Source organism: Maylandia zebra, linkage group LG10, assembly GCF_041146795.1.
Source record: "Maylandia zebra isolate NMK-2024a linkage group LG10, Mzebra_GT3a, whole genome shotgun sequence".
NCBI lineage: Eukaryota > Metazoa > Chordata > Actinopteri > Cichliformes > Cichlidae > Maylandia > Maylandia zebra.
This window is the reverse complement of record NC_135176.1, coordinates 20,610,181-20,634,748: the sequence shown is the minus strand read 5'-3', so window position 1 is coordinate 20,634,748 and position 24,568 is coordinate 20,610,181. Positions and strand designations below refer to the sequence as shown.

The following is a 24,568-nucleotide window of genomic DNA, read 5'->3' as shown; positions in this document are numbered from 1 at the left end:
ATTAGGTGATTTACATTTACCAACGTGAAACAAAGACTTTGCTTCTCACCACATTTTTGATGAAGCCCACTCGGCCGCATATGATGTAGACATCGCTGACAACATAACAGAGTCAGGACCAGTTTGCCAGTGAACTATTTTTATGACACATTTTTAAATTCCACATTGGCTAACTGATAAATAAGTCAAGGTCTAGGTAGACATAAAATATCTTCTTCCTTTCTTATAGATGTGGGGTTTTTTTTTCTTCATTAAATAAAGCTGTCCCTTTGTTTCATGACAGAATTTATCTGTATATCAGTTTAAGCTTTTGATATACCCCTATTTGTAAAATCCCCTGTTTAAAGCACTGATTGTGTAAATTCACAAATACATGTTGTGGTTGTTGCAACCCTGCTGAGAAAATTCAGTGTGATGGGTATTATCAGGTTCGTTTGGCATGCTTTTCTAATATCGAGAATCAGTGGGAGTTGCGAGCTTTGGAAGGAATAAGTGATTCCTCCTCGTCGAAGATTTATATTCTGACAGCCAGATTGTTCTATCCTAATTACTCCTCCAGATGTTTCTGTCCCTGCCGCAGTCCCCTTACACCTTGTAGCTCTGCCAGCCAAAAACTAACTGGGGTTAACTCCCTAAGTCGTAACGTGCTGAAGCCTCATTCCCGTTCAACTCAGGTGTCTCTCAAACTTGGTACAAGAACATTTTGAACTAGGAGCCCTAGCTGAAATAAAAGACGTTAATAGCTTTCTGGTTTAGTCCATTATAAGGGTCAAGCCTGTATGTATTTAGCTAGCTGGACGATACAAGGGCAAAGTTATATAACATGATATGCCCTAAGATTTTTTTTTAATGTGCTATTAAAATGCTGATCTCAGAAGACTGAGTAGTTTTCTAAATGATCTGAGGGAAGGCTACTGTAAAATGAAGGTCACAGATCCACACAAGGTCACAGGAGTTTACAGGATCTAATTAATCCTTTTTGATACGGCTGGTTGATGTTTGTTTTATGAGCTGTGTTAGCATTATTATCAATGAGAAAATCTTGATGACCTTTGGAGTAAGAAAAAGTACAAGACAGGGCCCTTTAGTAAAGCTATTGAAAGCTTCCCCCCAGCTCCAAACCCTTCAGCTTACCCCCAGGATGTGTTGTGTTTATTGACACAATCTAACCCACTGGTAGTTAAAACACACATGATCGCACTACTCATCAGTCTATGGGGTCATGGAGGCACAGAGCAACGTGACTTCTGGGTGGGGTGCAACGGGTTGTCCCTGCATGCATGCACACAAAGCATTTTGTGTGTACTGATGCATATCTGTATCATACATTCAACAAACACACTCATTAAGATGCAGCATGCACTCTGTGTAAACATACATTAATCATCACATGCTTTCCTCACACAAAATTCCACAGCGAACCAGCAGATTCATTAATCAGGTTTAATTCTGCCCTCTGAAGGGCATTTTAAAGCAGATCAAACGGATAAATGGAGAGTAAATGTCAAAGTCTCTTTCTTCATCTTTACAGCAATAAAATCTATTTGCACAGTTCCATTCAAAAACAATTAAGTGCTTTACACACGCGAACAGTAAAAGTAAATACACTCAAACACCACCGGTAGGTTTCACTTTCCTCTTTTATTCATGTCATTTATTCATTAAATGGTCATAGAAGCAAAATAAGAGTCATGTGCAAATAAACAAACACAAAATGAATCTTTTGTGTGCAAAAATTATAACAAAGATTCCTGCCCAGAATTAGACCTCAGACATTACTGGGTTGTCTCCAGTTAATGACTGAAGATTGTAAAAACTTCATGTTTCTCAGGTGACCTGTTAAGGTTTTTACAGGATTTCCTAGAATGATGGGAAATATCTTATTGCTAATTTACAAGTGTATGGTCATCCGTTTGCAATAGAAATGTTGTGTATTTTAGTGCGTATGCTGTGAAGTTAAATTTGATATATTTGTAACAGGTGTCTGATTCCTTCTTCTGCAGATAGTGGACCTTCATAATGCAGCTCCATCGTTGCAGCAAAGACATTCCAATAACATTTTGAAAAGAGTCCAGCATCATCCTGAGAGCTGATCCTGTAAGCTGTTGCAAACTTAAATGAGACAGGAAATGCCCATGTTTTCCTTCTCTTATCAAATTCAGGGTCGCGGGTGCGCTGGAGCCGATCCCAGCTACCATAGGACGTGAGGGTACACCCTGGACAGGTTGCCACCTTGTTGCAGGGCTAAAACAGAGAAACAGACAACCAGTTACACTCACGTTCACACCTGTGGGCAATTTAAAACCACCAATTAACTTAATGTTACAGAATGCTTATTAATGATGTGACTATGTGACAGAAGTAATAGGATAAATTCTGAAATTTCCAGAGCTATACTCTCGCTCAAATTTAGTCAGATGCAAAACTGATCGGACAGCGCTTCACAGTGTAAATGGATAAAGATCTGAAACATACTGCAAAAAGCAGCCCAAGAGTTTCCCAAAGCAAAGAAATGGAAAATTCTTCAAAACCAAAGTCAGTCCCTCGATTTCATTTCATTAAAGCGTGCTTCCAGTTACTGAAGACAAAACCTGAAGGTACAGAGGCCCACAAACAAGCAGTAACTGAAGGTGGCTAGCAGAGTGGCTCACAGAAAGAAATGCAGCCTTTGATGCTGTCCATGGGCTCTAGACCTCAAGCAATCATTGACTGATCCTTTTATTTTAAGTTTTGTTAGCTTGTCTATTTAATTGTGAGCTTCTAAAAAAATACCTTGAATTAAAGCTGAAACTGATTGTTTGGTTTACAATCCTTTGTTGTGGTGTACAGCAAAACAAATTCATCGAACTGTATATAGATTCATTTATACCATTCAAACATTACAGGCCTGCCATCAAACACCCTTAATCGTGATGCCTGTCAAATGAAATTTAGATCAAATGTATAGGAATTGTGCATTGAAAGATGAGTGGTCTATGTTAGTAATCTTGCTTAGCATGCTAATGCTATTCCATTCTCTATGTGTGCTTATTTTAACCCGGTCTCTCTGTAGTTCTCGTTCTCTTTGCCAGCAGTAGTGGACAGATGGTTAGATCAAACCCCATCAAACATTTACAACCTCACTGACACAGCCTCCTCACGGACGCTCACTCCGTGACATCACAGAGGTCCACCCATACCACCCCCACATCTGCATACAGATACAGTACCTAACCTTGTTGCAAGCTTAGAATTCTTTTATTTTGCTGAACTGTGAGTTTAAATGCATTTTGCAGTAGTGTGAATCGTAGAGAAACTCTCCCCTTCAACACTGACAGAAACGATCCTATATGCTCCACTAGACTTCAGGTTCATGCCAGGTTTCCTCTATATTGTTAAGATTTTGGTCAAGGACTTCCATCAGGACATATTGAATCCATCAGACTTGTTTTACTGCAGCCTCTAGTCCCTGGGGTCCTGTATCTCAAATAAGCGGAGAAGGACGTTAGAGGAAGGGAGGACAAGGATGATGAGTCAAGAGAGAGAGAGAAAAAAGTGAGAGGAGGAGGAGGAGGATGACAGTGTTGAGGAGGATGGGAAAAGAGAAACGTGTATGATAAGCAGCCAGGCAAGGAAAAGAAGGAGGAGGAGAGGTGGAGGTGGCAGAGGAGGAGGCACGGGAACTAATATGGACAGCTGCACTGCTGTCATGTTGCAGTGTCCTTCAAGCTTTCAGTAAAACAACAAGCAGAGTTTCGCGCCCACTGAATGATGACGACAATGTGCAGAAAAAGACGCTTTTCCGCAGAAAAACTCAGAAGACCCTGGGCGTCACTTCGTCACTGAATTCTACTTTTACCTTCTGACCTAAATGCAGGTTTTATTTACATTGCTATGCACCAATTCTGCTGCTCGGAAACAATATTTTTTCTATGAGAAACACACATAGACGCCCACGTAAACACGCAGAAACATCATCAGCGCTGACATGCAGACAAATACGTGCAACAGTTAAAAAGATCTTAATAACCATCGGTCTGTTTCTCTCCAACAATCCCACTGAGATTTGGTTGCCAAGTCAACCACGGCCACGTCGATGACAACCAGGCAGTAGTCAGCTTGTCTTCACCTCTATTGTGAATTCAACTGAGTCAAGCTCACCGCTTGTATTGTGACTTAGTGTTTTGCTCACTTTTCTCAGAAAAAAAAAGAGCAGCTTGCCGTGGTTTAAGTTTACGGTTTTGTTTGCTGGATTAAATTGTACGTTTGTCTATATTATGCCTTTTTGCACAAATGAGTCACAGCTGTGTCTTTTCCCAGGCTATGAATTGGCTTGATGAGATCAAATATCTTTCAAGAAGCAGGGTAAAAACAAGTGGTCAGTCTAGCCAAGCCAGCAGGATTTAAAATTGCTAGCTTTACCAACAGGCATAGCAAGTTTACTTGTGAAGCACATTTGAAAAACCACAAAGACCATTTGAAGTGCTTTACATAATGAAGAACTTCAATGGCAGTAAATAAACTCAGAATTTCTGCGTTTCATTTGCACTCTGGATAGTCATCAGACACCCGATGAAAATAGAAGCCACTGAGAGGCTGGCAGCAGTACTTTAAACTATTTTCTGACACAGAGAGGTGAAGCACTTCACTTTTCTTAACCTTTGTTGGGACTCTACAGTCACAGTTTGTCAGTTGAGGAACAGGAACTTGAAGGAGCCTTCAGCTGTGTTGCAAAAATACTTTTTTCCTTCTTTTTTGTAGAAAGTTGACAGGTCATCCTGAGCTGCAAACAAGATCCATTATAACTCTTTTATAATGACTTTTAACTCTGAACTTCAAAAACTTTCTCTAGGTTAAAATAAGAATAACAACATCTTGAGTCAAAGTTTATCTGAAATACAGGTGCAGGTTTGAGCAAACAAACCATGAGGTTGCACCAGATGGCATGAATAGCCACCTTAATGGTTATTGGAACACCACTTCTTAGACCTGTATAGCACTGGTGTACGATAATAGATGGACATAAAACCATGGTAATGATGATGTATGTTTCAGTGTAGAAATGCTGAACATTTCACAGGATTTTGATGAAATGTGCCTCAGTGGAGGAAAACTGCCTCTGAGGTCAGTACTGCTGGAGCAATGCCTAATGGAGCTTAAAGTCAGACTGCAACAGAGCGAGAGAAACCTCGGGGAAAGGGTGTTACTTGTGCCACAATATATTTTGGTACAAAAAGCTGCAATCCAGATGAGATATGTTGTGTTTACAAACTGCAGGAAGACTTTAAATAGCCTTACCATCAGGAACTTTGCACGTCAGAAAACTGCCTATAGCATGCTCATACCGTATTAACTACGTGTTACTTCTTTTGAACAAAAAAAATGTAAAAATAGTTTTAATTCGTGTGCAGGTGTCATCAGACGTTTGCATCCACTCTTCATGGTATCTTTGGGCTTTTAATAATTGCTTTAAACTGTTCTTTGAGGAATGTTTTCATGAGTAAATGTGAGGCTTTGAAACCTACAGTAAGAACACTATAATAGCTGTCAAGCATGGTGACAGTAGCATCATGCTCGAGGGCCGGTGTCCTGCAGGTTGTAGTTAACACCCTGGGTCAACACACCTGAATCATATGATTAGTTCATTACCAGGCTTCTGGAGAACTTCAAGACATGTTGAGGAGGTAATTTAGCCATTTAAATCAGCCGTTTTGGATCAAGGACACATCTAAAACCAGCAGGATACCGGCCCTCGTGGCCTGGAGTTTGACACCTGTGCTCTAGGGCTACTTGTGATATTTGTACATTGCACAAATGGGATGAAATAATGAATAAGGACGACTACCACCTTCTTCAAGGTCATCTCAAATTAACAGTTAGATAGTTGAAGGTTGGACACAGTTAGGTGTTCCAAAAGGATAATAATCACAAAAACACACATACAAACTTTTTTTCTGAATGAATTAAGCATTAAACTTCTGAAATGGCTTTCCCAAAGCCCCGATCTCAACCCTATTGACAGTTTGTGGTTTATGTTTAAAAGCCGGGTCAAACAAATCCTAAAAAAAAACAAAACCAAAATTACCAAGATATTCATGTCCCTGATGAGTGTATGCAAACCTCTGTCCACACCTGTAAATCTGTTTCCACAAGCCCCACTGATAAGGGTGGTAAATTTTCACAAATTTACAATGTGAAGCTTTAAACTAAAAAAAGAAATACTGCATTGAGGCCTTTAATGGTTTAAACACTGGTACTTTACTTACTAGCTGCTTGAATTCCAAGCAGTGATATGACATGACTGAATGGTTTAAAGTTATAAATGCTTCTGAGTAGCACAAAGAGGCTTTTATAGCATATTGTTACACCTCCACCTATAATAATCCATATGAGTCGCCATGCAATTTTTTTGCAGACAGGTAATTTACTCCTAATGACACCGGGCACACAGGTTACCAAAACAAAAGTGGCACAGACTAACAGAGGTCACAGTAACACGGTGACGTTGTTTGCAGAGAGGCAGAAGTTTCTAACGCTTGCAGATTGAAAGGCCATCTTTCATATGAGATGATTCAGAAAGATGGTTTGCAAAATATTTCTTTCTGTTACGCCTCCACCCATACACGCACATTTCAACACACATACACGCCTTAGTCTTGAGAAACTCAAACCCAGAGCCAGTGAAGAGACTAAATGCTCTCTCCAGTGTTGACAGTGCTTGACTCATTCTGCAGTGTCCCTGCAGTCATTGAGATGCATAGCGAGGTCTAAACAGAGCTCTGCCAAGTTGTGGGCACCCATTTAACCATCGCAACGAACACGCGCGCACACACGCACATGCAGGCACAGATTCAGAGCGAGGAAGAAACACAGTGACCAGGCTCATATTAAAAGGATATTCATTCGGAGCTCTTAATTCTGTGGTGTAAATGCAGAAAATATGTGTAATTGTAAAGTTGATGTTTTTTTATTTAGTTAGTTTTCATTTACAATCCAACATCAACACTGGTCATAAAACCTGCAAGAGCATGGCCATGCTAGGTATGCTTTAATTAGGCAAGCCATTATTTCAGAGCTAAATACTAGCTGAAGTGTTCTAGCGTGCTAACAGTGAAAACAGACCACTATGTTAGCTAAACATTTAGCATGCTAACATCAGTCTAGCACAAAACATAGCTTTCAGATATTTGTATGGGTATCCTGGAAAAGTTCTTTCCAGCAGAGCCCAGAGGAAGATTCGGGGAGAAAGTAAAATCATTCAGACTCATATATCTGGACCACATTTAAAGGTGCTCTATCGGGTAGGTATTTTATAGTACGGTGGGCCAGTGGACAGAGCACACCTGTTATATTTGGATCAAAACAGTTTCCTCTATTTACTTGCAGACACCTGCTCCTTTGAAAAGATAAATAACGCCACTTTTTTAAGAAGCTCAACAATTTCTCAAAATTTCTATTGGGTGTGACAAAAATATAAAGAAACAGGTTGGTTTAAAGGTTATTCGGGCTCAAGCTAAAGCACAAGTTTCCTAAGCATCAGTGTGAGTCTGGTATCCAGCCTGATATTACAATCAGCTTCTATAATAGTGATTTTGTGGAATGAGCTTTTCTCTCTTGAGCCAAATGTTGGCTTATACCCCACTAACCTCAGCTTTTCTTCTTTAAAAGTCATTTTACTTTAGAAGAAAGCATCTCAATAATTGTATTTGCAAAAATGCTACAGGCATTCACTTCCTGTAAAGTCAATTAAATTTGCAGCCCAATAAGACATCAAATCTAAGTATTACCACCAGTGTGTTAGCTTTGCATGCTAATATTGTGCTTTAGCTCAAATGTCCTCAAAGCATACTTGTAGCTCCCTGCTGCTAGCATGACTTTACACTCTAGTCTTGTTTAATTGTGACTCTTGAATCATCTAACATTGTTTACTGGGCTGCAGCTACTGCTGCTCTATAACAAATAGCAGTAAATGTGTCACACTATACTGAACTTAGCTTAAAATTCACCATCAGTCTTTTTATTGTCATTAACAATATGCTTCTATTAATGGAACTGACAGATGTGCAGATAGCTATTTGTTATCACACCTCTGCTGTTGGTAAGTAACTAAAATGTAGTGAAAAGACCACATGAAACTAGAAATAGCAAGAAAGTTTTTTTGCATACACATTCAGAAGCAGATGTGTGTGAGCTGTAAGAAGCAAGAAGTGAAACAAAGGTTAAAAGGCAGTGGTTTATCTGTATGCATGTAGGGAGAAAGGTTAGCACCATGAGAGATAGACAGAGATGTGTTGTTTTGTAGTTAGATTTCTCTTCTTCCACTAAGTCACATTTACCCACCAAGAACATGATAGTATCTAGAAAGACTGGCAACAGCTGTATTAAATTTGTTGTAAAGAGTCACTCCCTTTTAACTGGAAGAACCCTCCAGCCCAGCAGAACCATTAACCATTTATTACGTGAGTTGAATCTCTGTCTTTAAGAGGGAATCTTTTTATATATACATAAATGACACTGGTAGTGTCAATAACCTGATTTTGACCCTTATATTTACATTTTTACATTACCAATTCAGTTGAGATTTGCTGCCAGAAAAAGACCAACATTCATCACACACAAGTGTCATGCAGAAGGACACTTGAAGAATCTTGCTATTATTGCACCGGTGTGAAATCTTTTTTTCCCCAGTCCTCTCCTCAGCCATGCTCAGAGCAGAATGGATCTTTTCTTTTTGCACAGAAAAAATAATAATCACATGATCATGCTCTTCTAATTGGGGTCAAGGAGAAATAATCATTTAAGAAGAAAGATCTCCCTTCCTCTCCTTTTATCGCCTTGCCCCTTCATTTTATCATCTTCTGGGGACGGTGTCACAGCACACACACAAAAACGCGACCTTGCCGTTCCACTCCAATTTATAACAATTGCTGTGTGTGTTCTATGTCTGTATGGGCTGTGTGGGCTTGTGTGGATGTGATTGTGTGCATTTTACATGTGTGGTCATCTTATAAGGCCACAAAGGAAGCTTCTTTTTGTTCTCCAACAAAAGCACCTGACAGAAATGTCTCAGATATCCTAACAACTCTAGACTCTACACACACACATGCATGCAGAACAAACACACACACCTGAAGGCAGAAACAAAGGATAGAAGAGCATGCAGACAGCAGAAGCGTGACTGTGCACATGCAACGTCATTTTCTAGGAAGCTCTTTAATTCCTGTAAGAGAGAAACTGCATTGTCATTTCTAACAGAGAAGCCATTTAGTTTCTGACAAAGAACTGCAGCATCAACGTTAGCACTGACTAACAGGCACAAGCAAGGTTTCAGAACATCTGACTTTACAAAAAAGTCTTACATTTAAACTACAGTGCAGCAGTTGATGGTGACGCCAGGCAGCTCCTGTCTTTCCCTGACTATGGTTATTTACACTCACACTGCTGATTAACACACCCCACTAAGATTGTGGGGTTTTTCTCAGATGAACGTTGAAACGATTGCTTTTATCCTATTCCTCCTCTTCTCCCTGGAATATAATGCTTGTGGAGTGTGCACTGTATATTCTCTATACACTGTGTTAGCAAACTTAAAGGCTGTGTATAAAAGATGGACATTTAATTTGCTAATTGCCTAATTGATTATATTTTATGTGTTTTTGATGTGAGTGGGGCAGAACAGGTTGTATTTGCAGTGTGATCTTCTGAGGATATAAATGAAAAGTTACTGTTGTGAAATTAAAATGAAACAATGCTTGTATCAGATGGGACATTTTAGCCTGTTGGTATTTGATTGCTAGATAACATGACGACATCATATATCAGGCGATTTAGCGAATTATATCAAGATTTCTTTCACTCTGCTTGTTTTTACTGCAAACGACAGGTAGTATATAAGACAACAGGATTACCATGACAACCTAAAAGTGTGATTGTAAGGGGTTTTTCTGAGATGAATATGGATTCTTCCTAATTAGTGTGAAGTAACATACAATCCACATACTAGTATTTCATTCATCAGAACTGAACCACAGACTTCATGGCAGACAACAGGCCATATTATTTGGCACATAATTGCCTTCAAAACACAAAACAATGGTTCAGTCACACTAGAATAAAAATTGGATGCTAACATCCTTGTGACTAGCAAATATCAGTAGTTGCTCTGCAAGTCGGATTTACCAGCTGGTCACCAACTATTTTCAATCCTAGCAACCTGTCTCCAAGCAACTGGGGTCTGACTTGGACTGACTGCAACCAATCTCAGACTGTTTGCAAATAACTGCTGTGTAATTCATTAATGCAGAGTTTGCTAAAATGTTAAACTCAGTAACACATAAGTGTGACATATGTGTGTTACATATGTGTGACACATTTCATTACAACAGGGGACTCAGACTTGACTCGACTGGTTGCCAACTGGTTGTATTCTAGTTATATTCCTATTCAAAAACAAGGTTTTCTGTTTAATGTGAACTCTTGTGTTTGTGGACAGCCACAAATGTATCATCCTCAATCAGTTCATCACAGTTAGTTGTTGTATTATTAGAAACAGGTTGCATTTAATTGATTTTATTCAGTGGTCACCATCTTGATGCACCAAAGTCACTTTGAAGATGGCAACTGACTGCAACTGGTCCCTGAAGTAACCATTAAAGGCACCGCACTGCATTTGGGTCACAATAATTTTGGTTGTGTTGTAGTCTCCAGCTACTGTTTTCCCCGAGTATGTCTGTTGCACAAATCTGTTGGGATTGACTCACTTTTGGAGCAAGTCTCAAGCGGTCATTCAGAGATTTTTTTTTCTCACATTGGGTTTGCTTTCGCTTTGTCCGGTGAAAAATTGTTTGATTGTTCAGTTGACGCAGGGATAGTGTAACTGTTTATCAGCATTAGCGTCATTTGCACAGATGGTGGCACATTTTCAGGAGTGAGGTTTGATGCTTTGCTCATTAGCACCTTGTCAGTAAGGAGACAGTAGTTATTCTGACGCCTCACTCTGATTTTACAAACAGATCGACTAGAACTTCATCTTTAACCTTTACAATCAGAAACGTATTTCACACCTCTTCCACACATTTGCACCTCATCTCCACCTTGTTTCTTTTTAACATTTTTTTGCCTCCTCCTGTTGTTTCTTTCACCTCCTGCTGTCTCCAACTCGCCTCGCCCCATTTTGCTTTTGTGTTTCTCCTCCTGCTCGTCACCATCATCACCACTATTTTCCCAGCCTTCATCTTTCTATCTTTTGTGGTAGTCTGGAAAGCACAATACTCTGCTTTCGCACCAACAGACTCGTCATAGCAACAGAAGTGACTGTGACAGGCTGTATATCTAGGAGAGGACAAGAAGAGGGAAAATAGAGGGATGAGAAGGCAGTCGGGAAAGGAGGCAGAGGGGTGGAAGGAAGAGATGCTGAAATTTGCCTGCCTGATGAAAGATACTGTGGGGAAAACAGCAAGCTTTGCTATCCGAAAAGATAAGTAGGTCAGTCCTAATCTGGGGTTGAGTTTAGCATATAAATAAATAATGCAGTCAGCTTCACAGCAAAAGCACCATCTAGGTAGAAAAACTCATAAATATAGAAGCCAACTGCACTGCACTGTGTGACCTACGCTGCATCCAGCTGCCATCCACTAATCTTCACGTCTCTGATCACAGCATCAGTTTTGTTTTCTAAAGTGCAACGATGATGATGTACAGCATCATAGTGGCGAACAGACGTGTGGTGACAGAGGCAGATGTTGTGTATAGCCCGAAAGAAGCTAACTGTAACAGAGCCAAGATACAGCAGATAGCGAAGAGGTAATCAGTACCAAATGTTGTCACTGCATGCATGTGTGCAGCCCGAGAGAGAGAAGAGAAAGCCTGGACTTTGTTGAGGAGATGGCACTGTTGGAGATATGAGGTGCATTAGACAGATGGGACATGTGATAGGTCACATCTGGTAATGGGTGGAGAGGACAGGAGAGGAGATGCTGGAAATGATAAGACAACAGCACAAAGTGAAGGTAGTAAAAGGGCAATGCACACTCACTGGCCACTTCTAATGCGATCCAATATAACAGCTCTGCCATAAACACTACTTTTTCCAAGCATCTATTGTTTTTGTTTGACTGCTAAAGGTTATAAGTCTACCGGGGCCATATTGGTTGAAGGGCACTATATTTAAGTGCTCCTAATTACGTGGGACATAGAAATGCCCCTCCTAGATTGGCATTTCTCAGTAATAAAGGTTACTGTTTTAATCATAGCCTGTCTATACACCCACTGGTTTTTGACTCTTTATTTTGAAGCTTCAACATTAGCATTTTGGCTGCTACCATGTTAGCTTTTCAGAGCATGAAGTCACTGAATTTGCATGATTATGGAGCAGAAATACAGAAATAGTTCATTATTAGCTAAACGATGTGCAGACACAGGTATTTGCTAATTAATGCTATGTAATAATGCTATGTAACTGAAGCATGAGCTTCTTAGACTGCTTCTGCAGTACCACACAGCAGACTGTCAGAAATTACATTGACAATGCTCCAAAAATCCACAAACACTACAAACATAACTGAGAGGTCCAGTTCACTGACTCCAGTTAGCTGAGGTGAAGCAGCACAGATGCCTGTGTTAGCAGTCAAAGCAGCCATCCATCTGGATGTGTTAAAAAATGCCCATCTTACAGTCTTTATAGAGGGGTATATAATAGTATATTTAGGTACATCGGTCGACTTGCCTTCTTCATTTGTCATTATCACGCTCACCACATTAGTAGAAACAATGTTTTAACTTGTTGATGGTTTAATTAAGAAGCTAGAGTTTGTCATGAATGATAAACATGAAACAAGTAGCCTAGCTTTGTTCAGAGTTTGATGCCATTCTCAACTCAAATGCATTAATACAGACTCCAAAGCAACTTTAAATATGGATACATTTTTAGCACTTATGTTTATAATGTTTTTCCCCCTATTAATACAGTTAATGTCACAGTTCTTTCATGAACATCTAAGGTAATATTTCTGACCCTGAGCCATACACAGCTTTGTTCATTAACCTGGTTCTATAACATACATCTTGCTTTGAGAAACAACACCTACACTTAACCCTGCACTGATATCTGGGACACTGCTGTGCACCCTGGCACGCTTCTTTATCACCATCATCCTCTGCTGATTTTAATCTGCTTTCCTTTACACCAGCGGGGTGTTATAAACCCCCACTTTCATTTCCCTGTGAGCTGAAACAACACCTTCCCTGCTGGCATTATTCTTTAGGTTTCTAATTCTTCTTTGCAGCAGCTCAACCATTTTTAACCCATTCCATACCATTTTATGGTCCTTATGGATAACCAAATGTATGATCTAACATCACACGAGATGTTTCCTGTTATACTAGATTGTTTGTAGTTTCCTCTAAATAATTGTATACAGTAAATACATAACTTTAATTTTTATGGGCGTAACTATATAGGCTACACTGAGAACAGGCATGTATTGCACAGTCAGCTGATGACCTGCCCATAATTGTAACCAATTTCAGTACAGTCTATGTTATTCTGCAAGAAAGTACAGTCTCTTAGAAACCTGATCCATTAACTAAGAGAGACACAGCACTCAAAGACTAAAGAATTTAAATCTATATGAGAACTATTTAATGGCAAAGACAGTGGCTGTCCTACTGCACACCCCAGACAATCAATCATTGGCTCTATCACAGCCAAACCGGGATTAATATGCTAATGGTGCTGTTGCAGTGACACATGTGCACCTTGTAGGTTCATGTTTCAGCAATGTGGTGGCAGACATATCTATTCTTTAACATAATAAGGATAAACCTAAGTGTAATTTACATTTTTCTTGGGTGATTGTGATTGGCTCTTTCTGTTGTGCCATCAATGAAGCCATAACTGTGTGTGACTTTTGTGCAAGCAAAGTAGAAGTAAGCTGCAGAGAAATAAGCCTCTAAAACCTTTCTTTAGAGTCAAATCAACAAACTTTTTATTATTTTTATTTTAATCAGATATCATGGTAGACTCTAGGCGTGCACAATAAAGGTTATATCTTTTCTCTCTCCTTATTCATTTAGACATGCTAGTCAAAATAACTCGTAGTCCATTTGAGCACTCACGATGTTTTCTGCTATGAGCCTCATTCACCCATTCACTTTTTTCTATGCCTTAGTGCTTTTATCTAACATCCACACACACAATCTGATGAATATATAGGGAGAACTCAGGCTTCAGCATCATGCCCAAGGATACTTGGAGTGGAGGAGCCACCCAACTGACTGCAATTTTTACCAACATGGCTTCCAAGTGGAAAGAAATGCTTTTGTAATGACTTTGGAGAGACTTCCTTGTACAGTCCAGCAAAAATAAAATGCTTATTGAACCAGTTCTCCTGCATGGGACCAGCCATAAGCTGTTATAAGAGTCAAGGTGACTGTGCTGGCATTTGTGTTAATAACAGCATGACAGAGGGTGACTTGTCACACAACACTGTGGGCTTATACAATATTTCAGTACGTAATGAATGAGCGCAGTGGAGTCTCATGTGGACAGACCATCACAATGTCCAGTTTTCAGTGATGAAGTTAGTAGTTTAATTGAGTTGGTAGTTGTCATAATGTACTATGTAGACTAGTTATAATAGATGGTAAATTAACATAACTTTTACACCCGGCTTAGGTAATACCAGAGTGCACAAACGAGGCCGCAGCTGAACTGTCATTTAAGCATTAATTTCATTAAATTTATAATCAATGATATTGTCCAGCGTCTTAATGACGGAGCTGTGATATTGATAAATCTGTTAACTTACACAGACTGTATCCGACTTTCCTTCCTGCCTTCAGATACGCTAACCTTTATTAATATAGCAGCTTTTTCCCAGTCTTACTGACCTTTTTTAACACTAAACCACTGTACAGCACTTTTACTCTCATACATGCTCACTCCACTGCTTTATCTGCAGCAGCTGTGTTACTATCTGTCTGTACTATGTTTTTAACCGCTTTATATTTTTCTAAGTTTATCTTCATTTTTAAAGTGAGCCGCTATGTTATCGGTAATCTCACCCATTTTTGTAATTGCTCAGTTGCTTTAAACACAACCCTCTTCGTGTGAACAAGTGAAACCCTGGGTTAACGTGGCACGCTGATGACCAGCTTTAAGTGATTAGGATAAGTGAATACAGATAACGGATTGTTGAAAGGGTTGCCACGGCCAAAACAACAGGGGCGACCATGGCTCAGGGGGTTGGGAAGCGTATCTGTAACCGGAAGGTCGCCGGTTTGATCCCCGGGCTCTCTGTCCTGGTCGTTGTGTCCTTGGGCAAGACACTTTACCCTACCGCCTACTGGTGTTGGCCAGAGGGGCCGATGGCGCAATATGGCAGCCTCGCTTCTGTCAGTCTGTCCCAGGGCAGCTGTGGCTACAACCGTAGCTTGCCTCCACCAGTGTGTGAATGTGAGAGTGAATGAATAGTGGCATTGTAAAGCGCTTTGGGTGCCTTGAAAAGCGCTATATAAATCCAATCCATTATTATATCACTATATAACCCCCTATAAAAAAATAAATAAATACATTTTAAAAAAAAATTCAAGTGTCTTAGCTGCCTCCCCAATTTAAAAAGAAGAAAAGGTTGTTAAAAAGACGACACCTACAGCACCAGGACTGCTTTTTTAAAAATATATTTCCAATATTTACATTATATACACACTTATTTAACTTTTTCAGAGCCAAGAACACTTGTCCACACAGCTGTACCGAACACAACACACAGGAAGTAGGGAAAGCCAAGGTGGTCTAGCCAGGTCTCAGTTCAAAGTTGATGCTTCCAGTCTCCAGCCAATGGCAACCTGCCACCTAGAGCTTATGTAACTGAAAACACAGAGCAAATTTAACAGCACCACACCCAGGCGGTGGGGATCACATACAACAGACAATACAAAATTACGATCTGGGTCATAACAGTCACATGGATGTGAGTCTGAGGCTCTTCATTATAATCCACAGAAAACCTGTGGGCCAGTTTTGTTGCACAGTTTGATGTATAAATGGGCACAGAGGGCCAGCCATAATGGGTGATTTGATTCCCGAGGGCGACGAATGACCTCACCATGTGATTGAACACCAGCGCTGGTATCTCTGGTTACTGTCGTCCTAGCAACAACCGCTAATTCTATGTGTCCAGATCTGTGTTGATGACGACAGCCTGGTTTGGACAGTTAATCTCATCTTATCAGCAGAGTCTTTCTTTTTCCCCCCTCTTTCCCATTAAATCTTGCAGACCCTCATCCTCCTTATTTATCTTATCTTCACCTCTATCACTGTTTCTGCTGTTAGGACAGCACACTGGTTCCACCCAGTCTATATAAATAACCCTAAATGTTGCTTTCATTCATTGTGTTTCTGCTAAAATATGTCAGGGGCCCAGCCGCAGCCAGAGGCGTTATGTTTTTGGCTTGCCAGTCTGCACAGACACTTGGACTCTGGCATTAACTGTTCAGAGTTTGGTGGCTAAAGGTCAAGGTCCCTATAATCACATCCATCCCATTGTTCTGAATCCAATGTGTCAGGATCCTCTGAAGAGAATTACATTACTTAGCTGGCTTAACTTGGACTGAACACTGAACCAAGTAGAACTTGATGGGCAGAGCTTAAGATCACTGTGACACTAATTTCAAGAAGAAAAATGATAAAATGGTGACATTTTATAATCAAAAGGTCAGAGATCATGTCTGGACAGTCATGAATTTAAACTGCGACATGACTGGTTGTCAGAGCCGTACAAATGTGGAGCTGTAGCTCCCATTTTTACTACACTGACTGCCTGCTTTTTACAGTGCTTATGGCTTCCTCTTAGCCGTAAGCCATAAGCATTAACCAAAAATGTCTATCTTGTTGTGGCAAGTCTTTAGCATGCATCCTAGAGGGAGGATGATTATTTTTTTACTTTTTGCACCAATTAATGTAATTTATTTTTTACAATAGTGACTGATCTACCAACCCAGGGACAAGAGAAACCAAGAACTTGCTGCCTGAAGTTGAATAAAAGACTATAGGTGCAGAAAACACACTTTGATGGCTTTGATCGTGTTCTGCTTCTTTCCGTGCTGCACTCCGTCACCTTCGAGCGGGTTTCATAAGACCAGTTCAGCTTGCTGGTAGAGTGCAGTGTGTGGCCTGACCGAGCACAGCTGCTGTTTATGATCTCCTGTTGTTATTCCTACCCCATTAGGACACCACAGAGCAGCTGAGGGAAACAACAAAGGCACAAACACACAGGCACCAACACAAAGGCTGAAACTACATCCACACATCCAGCACGCTGATTGATTCTGAACCTGGTGTCTGCACAGCACCTGTTAAAGTACTTTGATTCTATTTCTCGATGTTACACTCTGGCATTAGTAACTGTGTAATTACACATTTGTGATTAGTAATTCCAAGTTTGGTCCGGGATCATGGCACTTTGATGCTGGCAGTGGAACAAACGGAAAAGCTACCAGTCCAGCGTGGCAAAAGTAGGTTATTTATTCAGAAAGGGTGCGGCTCTGATTCGAGGTCTATTTGAAAACCAAACATGTTAATTCAATGTCAAATATACAAACTGAAAACAACAATTATACTGAGGGTTAATAAACTCAATTTATTCTTTAATGACCTCCTTTTTATATGAATCACAACCTGCTAAAATCTGTCTTTGCTGAAAGAGATGCTCTTGGTACAATGGTAATAAAATCCTGGAATAAAGAGTCTTTTAGGAGTAAAGATAATTTGGTGGTTTTATGATCCATGGTGCATAATATAATTTTAAAAACAAGAAACATTCAAAGGGGTGGAAATCAAATATGAATACAACCCAAATATCTGTATCAAATAAAATATTCATATATAAACAGGATACAAATTGTGTTTTAATTTTACAGCTGGCTATTATTTTTCTTTACTTTCCTTGCTCTCAGTGTTACTTCCAGATGGAGCAGCCAGCTGTTCTTAGTGAAATGCTCTTGCTCAGCACCAGTTAACAGATACCAATGAACGCAGTGGAGCAATTAGCAGCTAAAGAGCCAAATATTTCCTGTTAAGAGTCGATGGACAACAAAATGGAAATGCTTAACACAATATATTGGCCACGTTGACACAAAAGCAGCAAATAAATGCAAATATACTTTCACTCCCACTTTCTGTGCAAACAAACCACTTTTTGTTAGCAAGTTTGTTTTACCACCATAAAAGCTGATAACATCAGTATTGTGCTGCTATGTCTCAGTTTAAGAAGAAACAGATCATCAGGTTTAAATAAATAGAAACAAATACTTGTCTATTTATCCAAAATACAGTACTCTGCAAATGTCACGAGGCAAAGTTCCTAATTTGTTTGTTCTTCCAAGGACCCAGGCTTTCTTTTTTTTAAGTGATCTTGAGCAATAATTCTCCAGGCTTTCTGAAGGTCTTTCACAGTTTTTCTTTGGCCATTGGCTGATTTTTCACTGTTTTTCAGTCCAGTCCTTGTAGCTGACTATTTTCAGAGGTTAAGCCACTTAACGCTGATCTATAAAAGATTCAAACATCTAATTTAAGATATGAACCAGTGTTATGCCTACACATAACAGAAAAGTTAGCAAAGAAACCATTTTACATTGTATCTTTAAAAACTTTGTTAAAACACATTGTTCCCCATTTCTTTAGATGAATTCAGTTCAGTTCAGTTTTATTTTATTTTGTTTGTACTGTGCCAGATTACAGCAACTGCCACCCTAAGGTCCTTTATATTGTAAGGTAAAGATCCTACAATAATACAAAGAAAACCCCCAACAATTAGAGTCCTTTTCCATGCCACGTGGCTCAACTCTATTCGGTTTCGGACTTTTTCCATTTCAGTCAAGTACAACCTAACGTGCACGCAGTTGATCTAGCAACGTGGCCAAAAGTCCCATGATGTAATTTGTATGCAACACAAACGCCACAACAAAGGAGCACATCAAGGCGATGGCATACCTACTGCTTGGTGTATGACTCTTTGTCAGACTCAAGGACAACTGTGTTGTTTTTTTGTCACCATTTCCCCTTATGCGCAAGCATGTGGTGAAAGTGGGAAGGAAAAACTCCCTTTAAACAGGAGGAAGCTCTGACAGACCTATGCAACCTAAGAATGTATAAAAGATTTCAAAGTTAACACAGTTTGGCAAACATAAAATTGTATTCTTGCACCAAAAAGAACTGTTAGTTGAAAACATAACATGTCTCACCACTGTGTGAGTGTGTCCTTAAAAGATCTGAAGAATCTGGACAAGTTGAGGACAAAAGAAGAAGCAGCAGGCAGTATGTAAGAAGTCGTGTCTCTTAAAAATAGGAGGAGGGGGGGGGAATCCAGCAATGATCCGACATGTGACTGAAAGATGCATCTGGCCCTTGAGATGATCCACCTATTGTTCACTGAAGCCTCAACAGAAATGGTCTCAGTGGAAGGCTGGCTCTCAAGAAGCCATTCTTAAAGGAGCCAAACAGTAAGAAATGATGATGGTGTGCCAAATTACACAAGAACTGGACTGAAAATCAGTAGCAACAGATCGCACAGAGTCAGGTGTCCAAATTAGAAATTTTTAGTTTAAATTGTCAGGTGCTCATAAGAGAGCTACAACAGTGAGTCTCTATGATTATGAATGCAGAAAAGTAAAATCAGATTTTCAACAGTTTAGTTTTTTAGACTCACACTGCCAGTGCAATAAAAGGATATCTGGAACTCTATCAGCCATGGATTGGCCTCCCCACAGCCTGAACCTCAGCTTTATTGAAAGCAGTGTGGGACATCACTTAACTGACAATGACACAAAAGGCAACCAACATACAAAAATGTGCTTTGAAATATCCTGGAAGAAGCCTGGAAAACTGTTCATGAAGACTACTTAAAGAAAGATTGCCTAAGAGAGCTTAGACTGCGTTAAAGACTAAAGGTGGTCTTATTATCAAATACTGACTTTCAGGCTTGTCAGAACTGTACAAACTCTGTTTTTGCCTTACATACTGTATTTCCATGTGGGTTTGCACATGTGTCAACAAATTGCTGTCCCCAATTCCCCACATTTCCCCTGTCCCCAAATAACATATAAAGAAATAAGGCATAAATCAAGACTTTCGTAATGTAATCTATAATAGCTTATGTTCCCTTTACTTACTTCCCAACCTGCCACGGCAAATGGTCTGATAGTTACTACTGCACGCTTACAAGTCCTAGCTAGCCACAGTGTGTTTGGTATCATCTGACCTCTTTCTCTCTCTCTCTCTGCTCTTACTATTGACTGTACTGTGACTCAGAGATGTTGTTCACAGCTTCCTTTTCAGACATCTGTGACCTTACCTCCTCTCCTCTCACTTGCCTCCTCCTCCTTTTCTTCTCCTATTCTCTTGGCCTCCAATTGACTTCCCACCTCCCTCATCTCTCTGCAGTCATTCTTCCACCCCTCTCATCTCTGGACATGGGAGAAGGAGTCAGACAAGAGCACAGATGCAGTGACAGGCATAGAAACAGGATGGAGAGCTGTCTCCTCCCAAAGCATATAAAGAAGTGTGAAGAGCTTGAAACACAATCTTTTTGAGCAATGACATCATTATGTGATGCTTTATTAAACTCATTTAGGCTTTATCAGGTGGCAGACAGGCCCGATTTAACTGACTGTCTATTTTCAGCTTTTTATAATCTTTTTAAAATACACTCTTTTTCATTTGAATCCCAGAATTAGACTACCCAACTCCTTACTGCAATCTCTGGCCTCTTTGAGATACAGTACATTGATAAACAAATATTTGAGCCTCTTTCAGGCATAATTGCATATGATGCAGAATTCATATTAGAATCAATGAGTGCAAGCTGCCCAGTCCTAGAAGCAGTGAATCAACCTATTACATTCATACCCGTCAATCTTTGTTAGTATGATGTTTTTTTTACCATACAGGATGTTTATTCTGCATACATCTAAAGTCAGTGTCACACAGCAGGAAGCGTACACTATGACGCTAACTGCTTCAAGTTACCTGATTTTCTGATAAAAATATTTTGGCCTAAAACTATCTATTATACTGAATGCGGTGTTCCTCTAGTTGTCTAAATGGACATTTAAAATCTACAGCACTAGTAAATGATGGTGAAGTATTATGGAGCTCTTTTGAAATCCCTTACTATACTCTTAGGTATCCACAGTCTTCTTTTTTTTTCTCTTCCTGGGTGCCTTTGAGAGTTCTCGACATCTTAGATCTTGGCACGATGACACCAAAAGCGTTCTCATCCCAGGGTGACGCCATACACAGCAAACAGCAAAAAGAAGACCAGACTCTAGATTTCAGCAGTTGAAATCACCCTGGCTCGCCCAACAAATGTTCATTAGCACCTAATCTGAAACCCCTAATTTAAATTTATGAAGCTGAAGATGTGAGTAATGTTGATTTAACTATTTCAATGTGATGCGCTCTTTTTTTTCCCCCTTGACAACAGGTTTTGTGATTGTAAATGGCCTTGACCTAGCTCACGTACACGGTAGATTGAACCTAAGTCAGCGGTTTTACACTTTGGTTGATGGGCATTGATGATTATGGGCAGCAATAGATCTACCAGATCGAAGATTTTTATTCACTTATGTTTTTACTTTTATTTTTAGGTTTCCTTCATAGTGGATGTTTATAACACTAAATGACGTCATTAACACACCACCCAAATTTACACTCTTCCTCCTTAGGTACCAAGCATGCTTAAGGTATTTCTACCGCTGTGACAATCCACTGGTGGATAAATATACTGGACATAGATGATTGGGTGTTTGCGCTTTTTGTTGTTCTGTGGACTCACACAACTGAGTAGTTTGGTCTGTTATAGCCAGTGTTGGGTAAGTTACTTTAAAATAGTAACTTAGTTACATTACTAGTTACTTCTCTCAAAAGTAACTCAGTTACTTCAAGTTACTCGTTACTTTCAAAGTAACTAGTTACTAGGGAAAGTAACTTTGGTTTTACTCAGAATTCTCTTGTTAATGTGTTTCTTCCATAACTTTGCCAGTCTTCTAGCTTGCTTATTTGCCACAAGTGCACTGTGCCACCTACCAATAGAAAGGATATGATAACGTGCATATTTCCACGAGAGAAATCCCACGCCTGGACCGTCATTGACTGCTGCCATGATTCTAGCCTACGTCACAGAGTCATGTGCGCCTTTTACATCCAACACAAAAACTGCAGTCGTGGTGCTTTTGATTGTACTCAGAACTCAGAAATTCTGCCTTCTGAATAGGAAGATGTAGGTAACACCAGACTGCAGATGAGCTGCATACAGGGCTGGACTGGGAAAGAAAATTGGCCCGGGCATTTTGACTAGAAACTGGCCCACCATTATAGGAAAAATCATAAAGCCTTTGAATGAAAACAAACACTGTTGTGACAGTGATGTGCACTGTTTTGATGGTATATATGCATCAATCTATCAATCGTTTGTTGTAAGATTCAGATAATTATTTTTTAAAAGCTAGACATTTTAAATGAGAATAAGAAAGAAAAGTATTTCTTTGTGCCCCCCATTCCCTGTTAATGCCCTACATGCCCCCTTGGCCACACTTTGCTAGATCCGCACCTGCACAGTTACCAGCTGTCAGCTACCTAAAAAAGGATCCTGGTGTTATTTGTCTCTCAGAAACAGTTCATAACTTCCCTTCAACTCATTCATGTCACCTAAAAGGTAAACCTGTTTCTCCATCACCTGCTCAGCTCTGATGATCCAGTAAGGACATCTCCTGGTTTCATCTTCATGTTTCCCTCTCACCAGATAACCAAACCATATCATGACCAGCAGCTTTTTTTTTACAGCTGTGGCTCCAGCAAACATCAGCTGATACTAGAAATTAATATTAAATAAATTCTAACAACAGCTGATCAAGCTTAAACGTGCTGCTGTTGTTTAGCGCGACATCCGCTGGTTTCCTCTTTCGGCGCAAAGTGGGCGATAAACAAACAAGATCAGCTGATCATTGATCAGTTTCATGATTGAAGTAGAAACGGGAGAGGGAGGGGGGAGAATGAGAGAAGAAGAGGCAGCTGTGCAGCGTAAAGACACAGAATAACTCCAGCTTTGTGCCTTTTTCATTGTAGCTGAATTACGGGACAAACTGTTCCTTTTCACCTCAATAAGAAACGCGTAATATTTTCTCTGAATACCAGACGGGACGGTTGGCAACTCTAATAACTTATGAACAAAATAAGGTTCAACATCATTAACTTCATAGCACCCACCCAGCTGTGTAGAAACTCCGTCATGCTAGCTAGCACGCAGTACGGAAAAAGTCAGAATAACGAAAATAAACTCCACCTAAGCTTGGTTTATATCTGACCCAGAGAGACTGCAGGTCATAACTTCTTACCTGAAGTTCAGTTCACACTTGGACCGGCGGCCGCCTCGGGTCTCTTTTCCTTCTGCGTCCCTTTTCCTTCATCCACCTGCTGCCTCCACCACTTGCTAATGTTACTGAATCTGTGGAAACTCCGCGATGCCACCACACGAAGTAACGAGTAACGACCCTATCTAAATCCCAGTAACGAGTAACGCGTTCCTGATTTTGGCATAATAACTAGTTACCGTGCTCGTTACCACAATAATAACGTAGTTACTGTAACGCGTTACTTAATAACGCGTTGGTCCCAACACTGGTTATAGGCATCCAAATTTTAAGTCTCACATTTAGCCATTTCCACGTCCAAACTCTTTTTCAGTTCTCAAACTCAAACAAATACTGTAGCATCACTGAGAACTGAAAGTGGCTCAGTTTATTTTATCTTTAATAATAATAAAAAACGACCTGTGTGGCCTCTCCCCCAGGTGTTACAATAAAATTTAACATCATTTTCAAAAATCAGGAGAGTCAGGTCACATGTTAGTTAGGTATTACCCCCATTAGCTTTACGGATCTCTTAAGGTTTCATAAAGATGTATATTTTTTTCAGTAAAGGTTTAATTGAGCGTACCTTTTTTTATTATTATTGTTTTGGGGTTTTTTGGCGCTATGGACTGCATCCCACGCAGAGACTAAAAACCCATCAACTTTCTGTGGCAATACAGACACTCCCCTCTCCTCCTCTTTAATCGGGGTACCGGCGGCACAACAAAGGTTCCTAATGACAATAACTTCCAAAAATGTAGAACCGGAGAGAGATCATTTAGCATATTTTGGTGTCCCATACCTGTTCGCAGATGCAATTTTGTTGTCAGAGAAAATTACACTAAAGCTTTCTTAATCTTCCTGGAGCCCTGATTGTGCGGCACGGTACTGTTCTGACACTAATTTTCATTCCCGATGGCCCCCGCCTGTCACGTTTAGCTAGTTTTTGGGTTCATACCGTGTACTCTCACCCCAGCAATTAACTTAGATTCACTTTTTTTTACTACAGCAATATTTTTGCTGTCTTTTTCTTTTCTTTACTTTTTTTGTAGATTCCAGAACCACAAAATAAACATAAGGAGGAAATAGGTGTAAATCATTAATAATTATTTATGTTTACTTATATTTATTTTCTTCTACTTTGTACAGTGTGCATTTTTCTCTGTAGTTGCAAAGTTTATTG

At 39.8% G+C, this 24,568-nt stretch overlaps 1 long non-coding RNA gene across 1 annotated transcript; it reads right to left on the bottom strand.

Annotated features, from left to right (window-relative positions):
• Positions 1–1,628: 1,628 nt before the first annotated feature.
• LOC143420681 (uncharacterized) lies at positions 1,629–23,618 on the bottom strand. The gene is made up of 3 exons (XR_013100405.1): positions 23,371–23,618; positions 20,331–20,442; positions 1,629–2,244 (listed from the first exon to the last, which is right to left on the bottom strand). It is a non-coding gene; the product is annotated as an uncharacterized LOC143420681 (long non-coding RNA).
• Positions 23,619–24,568: the final 950 nt, after the last annotated feature.